General features: G+C 35.1%; 1 non-coding gene across 1 annotated transcript; it reads right to left on the bottom strand.

The window, feature by feature from the left end:
* Positions 1 to 518: 518 nt before the first annotated feature.
* On the bottom strand, positions 519 to 627 carry LOC128036420 (small nucleolar RNA R71). The gene has a single exon (XR_008193217.1). It is a non-coding gene; the product is annotated as a small nucleolar RNA R71 (small nucleolar RNA).
* Between the last annotated feature and the right edge of the window lie 7,113 nt (positions 628 to 7,740).

The raw sequence follows: 7,740 nt of genomic DNA, 5'->3' as shown, positions 1-7,740 counted from the left end.
TAGCACTATTATCAGGGACTAAAATATTAGTAAAAATTTATTTCTATTAATTTAGCCATTTTTTATTTTGTTTTTTGTTTTTAATTTAATTGTCACATTTTAATTTTCTTTTGTTTGATTCTGACAGGTTGTGGAGATGGATGATAATAAAAATAATCAGCAAGCTCTTGAACGTCCTGTTCCTCATACTATGTTTAAATATGCTAAGCCTACTCTAATTGGGGCTGAATGGACTATCATTAGACTGACTACTACTGTAAACAATTTTAAGCTAAAGACGAACACAATAAAAATGGTGCAACAATATGTTCAGTTTTTTGGCTAACTTTCTATAGATTTACAACACTTTCAAGATCAATGGCGTTACTGATGATGTCATATGCTTACAGTTGTTCCCATTCTCTTTGAGAAGCAAGAAAAAACAATAGTTAAATTCATTGCCACGAGGTTCTATCACGACTTGGGTTTAGATGACTGAGAAGTTTCTATTGAAGTATTTCCCACCATCTAAAACAACTAAGTTGAGGAACAACATCTATTTTTTTTTGCTCAAATTGATTTGGGGACATTATATGATGCATGAGAGAGATTTAAGGATCTATAGAGAAGGTGCCCTCATTATGGGTTACCTTTGTGGTTGCAAGTTCAAACCTTCTACAATGGTTTGAATCCCTCGACCAGAAAATTAAATGATGTAGCAACTGTTGGAACACTAAATAATAAAACACCCGAGGTAGCTCAAGAATTCATTGAGGAAATGACATTGAATAACTATTAGTGGCAAGTCATGAGAACAAAATCAATTAAAGTAGCCAATGTTTTTAAAATTGATGCAGTTTCTATGTTAGCAAATCAATTTGAAGCTCTTGGTAAGAAAATAAATGGTTTGAATTTTTCTAAGCAAGCGAATGGAGCGGGGATGATTAATTCAGAATGTTTACCTTTCGGTTCTAGGATGGGGCATGAGCAAGTTAACTTTATGGGTAACAATTCTAGACCTCAAAATAACCCCTATAATAATAACTATAATCCAGGTTGGATGAACCATCCAAATTTCTCTTGGGGAGGTTAAGAAAATCAAATGTCACAACCCCCTTCGGGTTTTCAGCAACCTATCAGCAAGAGAAGAAATCGAACCTTGAGGAGATGATGGCTAAATTTATTTCGGTGTCAGAAACTTGATTTCAAAACAATGAGACAACTTTGAAAAATTAGAAAGCTTCAATTCAAGAACTTGAAAATTAGATTAGACAACTTGCCAAACTTATTTCGAAAAGACCACAAGGTAGCTTACCTAGCAACACTGAAACTAACCCAAAAGAGAAAATCCACGCAATCACTGTTCGAAATATGGAAGGGTTAGTCGAGCTTCAAAAGAAATCGAAGCTAGAAGCTATTATGAAAGGTGATGAGGTTGAGGAAAGTAAGCAGGGGATGGATGTGAGCAGTGTGCGAATCGTTGAGCAGGCTTGGTGTGGGCGCGCACGGGGTGCTGCTGACCGATCAGCTGGGCGATGCTGTGGCTAGGGAATTGTTAGGAGGTTTCGACACTTACGGTTTTTGGGTTTTTGGAGGAATGGTGTATAAATGAAAAAAAAAAGAATAGATGGGTGGAATTTCTAGTGAAAGTAGTAGGAGCTAGAGTAGAATTCTTAAAAATTCTATGTTCTAATTCTACTCAAAGTAAATAACAATTAATAATTAATATAATGCATATTAAATTATTATTTGCTATTAATTTATTAAGATAAAACTTATTGAATAAAATATGATTAAATTAAAACTAATCCTAACTCTAAATAAAGTGAAAATAATTAATATATATTATAATGGATATAATTATATATTAATAATTATCAACTTTTCTTTTTTCTTTTTTATTGAACTAAAACATTTATTCTAGATGATTTTTGAAAATATTTACAAAAGAGGCATCTAATTTTAATATTTACAAAAGAGTAACCAAATTTAAAACAATTCCATTAAGTTCTTAGACTTAATGAAAATTCAAAATTGAGTTGCAACATAAAACTTCGAGCAAAATTGACCCTTTTATTTGAAAAACTAAAAATTTATTTTGTCATTTAGGGTCCTCATTGTCCTCATTGTTTCTGAAAATTCCTAATCATAATTAAAAGAACTAATTATTCTGAGTGGAAATAATTTCAATTTTAGGTCCCCCTACTTAAAATGAACAATGTCCTCATTGTTTAAAGTGAATAGATACTATGCACCAGGTATGATTCTAGAAAAGAGGAGGTGAGTCAATTTGACTGCTTAAGTACCAAACTCTTTCTAATTCCAATCCTAGACATGTATATATCTATTGCCACACTTTATACTTCGCGACTTGTTCAATTTTATTAATGATTTTCATATCTTGTTTTTTTATGCAAAAAATCCTAATTAACTTTATCCTAAAATAACCTAATATCATAAATAAAATAAAGTCGAGATCCCCCCTTTATTTATTTGCAGATCTTTCCGAATTTGACTAATCTTTTGCTCCATCATTATTGTCTTTGCATGAATCGCTTCACTCCTTTTTCGATAATGGGCTTCATGGTTCAAGTATTTAATCTGGAAACTCAAGCACAAAAATAAATGGGTCATTGTAAATTTTCATAAGAGCATTTCTCATCAAGTCATCCTTTATTTTTTAGTATTTCTAGTAAGCTTGTTGCTGCCACTGCATATGTTGCATTATGTCCATCAACTTTGTCAGCTCATCTCGAAGATCCAGGTGAGGCTGTTGAGCTCTGAACATTGAAGTCTCGATATCAGGTTCAGCTTCTGGTTCCATTGGTTCCACCTTATCAGGGACTTCAATCGATTGCACTGGCTCGATCTCTGTGGGATCTTCTTCTTCTTCTTTTTTGGGATCCTCACTTTCTTCAATTCATTGCTGTAGAACAGAGTCTCCAGCTATTCGATAGAGGTCCCAATATGTGATTGTGCCCTGGCTATAGCTTGTCTCCTTTACGTTTGCAAGAATTTTATCTTTCAAGCATAGAATTGTTATCGTAAAGGGAAAGTAAGCTGGGCCAGAATGTGAACGTCTAACGGTACAATTACGCATTTCCCTCAGGATGATTTTTCCCACATCAATGGTCTTTCCAGTTAAAATCGAGTATAATAAGACCATTCGCTCTAATGAGATTGTAGTCCCATGTGAGCTAGGCATAAGACTGAATCGGATGAAGTAGAACCATACCTTTGCGAGTGGTGTCAAATATTCTCTTCCACAAGTGTGGATTCCTTGCTTTGACACAGTCCACTTAGAACCTAAAACTGCAAGTTCCTCGAGAACTTCTTGTAAATTTTTAGACTCTATATTGCTCATCAAGGATGAATATTCGCCATTTTCAAAATCAGGCAATTTAAAGAACTCATTAATAGCGTTTGAAGTTATTGGTATCTTGATTCCACAAACTGGAACTTCCATCAACTCGCTTGAGGTTAAATTCACATAGAATTCACGTACTAACTCCTCATCCACACTAGGTCTCTTCTCACAAAACAACTCCCAATTAAGAGTTTCAGCAACCTGACGAATACGCGCCATAAAACCAATATAGTTGCTTTCTTTCAATGTGAAACCTTTCTCTGGATGCATCTGTTGATTCTTGAAGATACTCTCATATCTTGCTTTGGCGTCTTCACAGTGGAACTTTTTTTGTGATTCATCAATTTGGGCAGATGCCCGAGTTCTCTTGCGAGGCATGATTAACCTGATCATAAGATGGTAACAATTATTTCTCAAAAATTTAATTAATATAAAAATAAATTGAAAAATTAGATAATTAAAATTTAGGAGAAAAATTGGTCTTACCACCTTTTTTGTTAAAATTAAGAGCTCTTAAGAAAAATAATTTTGAATCAAAAGATGACAAATTAAAATAGGTTGAGGGGTTTTTGGCTAAGGCTGGGTGAAAGGGTGGTGTGCCACTCGGGTATGCAAGGCAGCAACGCGCAGTAGGGGATGGATGTGAGCAGCTTGCGGATCGTTGAACAGGCTTGGTGTGGGCACTCGCAGGGTGCTGTTGACCGATCAACTGGGCGATGCTGTGGCTAGGGAATTGTTAGGAGGTTTCGACACTTAAGGGTTTTGGGTTTTTGGAGGGAATGGTGTATGAATGAAAAAAAAAAGAATAGATGGGTGGAATTTCTAGTGAAAGGAGTAGGAGCTAGAGTAGAATTCTTAAAAATTCTAAGTTCTAATTCTACTCAAAGTAAATAACAATTAATAATTAATATAATGCATATTAAATTATTATTTGCTATTAATTTATTAAGATAAAACTTATTGAAAAAATATGATTAAATTACAACTAATCCTAACTCTAAATAAAGTTTATAATAATTAATATATATTGTAATGGATATAATTATATATTAATAATTATCATCTTTTTTCTTTTTTATTGAACTAAAACATTTATTCTAGATGCTTTTGGAAAATATTTACAAAAGAGGCATCTAATTTTAATATTTACAAAAAGAGCAACCAAATTTAAACACAATTCTATTAAGTTCCTAGACTTAATGAAAATTCAAAATTGAGTTACAACGTAAAACTTGGATCAAAATTGACATTTTTATTTGAAAAACTAAAAATTTATTTTGTCATTTAGGGAATAATTTCTTGGGAAATTATGTTAAAATCAATTCCCAAGAAAGATTGGAGAGGTCACAAGTGGTTCCGCACAATCTCCTAGATAGAATTTGTTTAAACATACTAATCCCGAAAATATACCCTAAATCATTTATTCAAGCAGAAGAACAAGAAAAGTTAAATATCTGATAAAATGAACGAGATTTCATTCCATTCAATTTTATCTCCCTAGTAATGTTTCAAGCGTTGAGCATTAACTAGAAAATTACCTCCCTTACCTTGATGTTCAACAACTCCGTATAAACAGTCACTTTGGTACCTACAAGATAAGATCAAAACTTGTCAAAAGCAAACACAATAGCAAGTAACTCTTTTTCTTTTACCGTGCAATTCAGTTGAGCTCCTGTCAGAGTCCGACTCGCATAGTAGATGGGATGAAAAACTTTGTTCCTTCGATGACCCATGACAGCTCTGATCACGAAGTCACTTGCATCACACATCAATTCAAATGGTAAATCCCAGTCTGGTGTGACTATTATGGGTGCCGAGACTAACCGACTCTTCAAATCGTTGAAAGCTCTTAAGCACTCCTCATCAAATTTAAACACCGTGTCCTTCTCCAATAATTTGCATAAGGGTCTAGCAACTTTGGAGAAGTTCTTGATGAATCTTCGATAGAAACCGACGTGGCCCAAAAAGCTCCTAACACCCTTAACAAATATTGGAGGTGGAAGTTTCTCAATAACATTTACCTTTGCTTTATCTACCTCGATTCCATGTCTTGTTATCTGATGCCTTAGAACAATACATTCTTGTACCATAAAATGACACTTTTCCCAGTTAAGTACAAGGTTTGTTTCTTCGCATCGCCTTAGTACCTTAGCTAGATTGGCTAGGCAATCATCATATGTATATCCGAATACTGAAAAATCATACATAAAAACTTCCAAATATTTCTCAGCCATGTCAGTAAAAATAGACATCATACATCTTTGAAATGTAGCAGGTGCATTACATAAACCAAATGGCATGCGCCTAAATGCAAATGTACCGTACAGGTAGGTGAATGTTGTCTTGTGCTGATCTTCTGGTGCTACTGTAATCTGATTATACCCCGAGTATCCATCGAGAAAACAGTAATAGTCTCGCCCTATGAGTCTATCCAACATTTGGTCCAAAAACGATAAAGGAAAGTGATCTTTCCTAGTTGCCTTGTTCAGCTTCTGGTAATCGATGCAAAATTCTCCATCCCGTAACTGTTCTAGTTAGTATCAACTCGTTATTATCGTTTTCAATGACCGTGATACCTCTTTTCTTTGGCACGCATCGGACTAGACTTACCCATGAACTATCTGAGATGGGGTAAATTATACCCGCATCTAACCATTTGATGATTTCTTTCTTGACTACGTCCTTTATGATGGGGTTCAATCTCCGTTGTCCATCAATCGTCCCTTTTCACCATCTTCTAAGATAATCTTATGCATGCATACAGATGGACTAATTCTACGAATATAAACTATGGTTTATCCGATAGTCTTCTTGAATTATTTCAACACCAGGATGAGTTTCTCTTATTGCTTAGTAGTTAATTCTGCTAAAACAATCACAGATAGAGTAGAAGAGTTACCTAAGAAAACATATTTCAAATGTGAGGGAAGTACCTTCTGTTCTAATTTAGGTGGCTCCTCGATTGATGCTTTTGGTTGGGCATAATCCCATTTCTCTAACTCCAAAGATTCAAAGCGGGATTGTGGATTAAATCCCCTTTGATTAGCTTCTAACAAATATATGTATTCATCCTCCTCTTCATCATTTGGAGGATCTGATGTCAAAATTTGTTCCAATGGGTCCTCAACATAATTGAGTTCATTATCCATGATTAAATCCTCTAAATCAAATACTGCTGAACAATCATCAATTGTGTCAGGAAATCGCATGGACTTAAAAATGTTAAATGTTACCTGATCATCCTGAACAGGCATAATAAGCTCGCCCTTCTGCATTTCAATAAGGGTCCTTTTGGTTTCTAAGAATGGTCTTCCTAGGATGATTAACACCTATTTGTCTTCTTCAAAGTCTAGAATCACAAAGTCAGTAGGAAAGATAAATTTGTCTACACTTACCAATACGTCATCAATTTTTCCTTCTAGATGTGCTAAGGATCGATCTACTAATTGAAGCGTAACCGTAGTAGGTCTAACTTCACCTATCCCTAACTTCCTAAATATTGACATGGACATCAAGTTGATACTCGCACCCAAGTCACATAGTGCTTTACCACAATATGTTGCTCCAATATTGCTAGGTATGGTAAAACATCTAGGATCCTTCAATTTTGGGGGTAGTTTGTCTTGAAGATATGCACTGTATTCCTTCGTTAGGGCTACCGTCTTAAATTCTCCAAGCCTTCATTTTTTAGATAGGTTATCCTTTATGAATTTGACGTAGTTCGACATTTGTTCACGTGCTTTAACCAACAGGATGTTGATATGAAGTTGCTTGAGTACGTCTAGGAACTTCTTGAATTGAATTTCCTGCTTCTACTTCTGAAGTCTATGAGGGTAGGGTGGTGGAGGTTTTTTTACTTGAACTGGTTGATTCATTTTCTGTGGCAATTCTGCATCTAGCAGAGTTCTTAGTTGATCAGAATTAGTTGGTTTAGAAGTTACCTTATCGGATTTTGTAGATTCAATTTTCGGTGAAACTGGAATTTTAACACTCGGTTGAACTTCCTTTGAGTCTTGAGCGTCAGCTGGCTCCTTCTCAACTTTGACGGAATTGGGCTCTAAAGTCTTTCCACTCCTCAATGCTAACGTTCCTCGGATTCTCAGTATCACTAGGTAAAACACCTTGTGGTCAGTTTTTGAGTTTAGTTGCAAGTTGACCCACTTGATTTTCCAAATTCCTTAGAGAGGCATCATTTTTTGCCATGTATGCCTTCAATTGATTCTCTAGGCTATTGGATGGTTCATCTTGGCTTGGTTTCTGAGCTTGTTGGGAAAAACTAGGTGGCTGGGTCTATCTAGGTTGGACATAATTGTTACTAGTTCCTGCCCCTTGGTTACTCTAGGAAAAATTCGGGTGGTTTCGCCATGATGGGTTATAGAAATTGGATTATAGCC

Source organism: Gossypium raimondii, chromosome 13 (genome assembly GCF_025698545.1).
Source record: "Gossypium raimondii isolate GPD5lz chromosome 13, ASM2569854v1, whole genome shotgun sequence".
In the NCBI taxonomy this organism is placed as follows: domain Eukaryota; kingdom Viridiplantae; phylum Streptophyta; class Magnoliopsida; order Malvales; family Malvaceae; genus Gossypium; species Gossypium raimondii.
The sequence above is the reverse complement of the archived record's forward strand: the minus strand, read 5'-3'. Positions and strand labels throughout refer to the sequence as shown.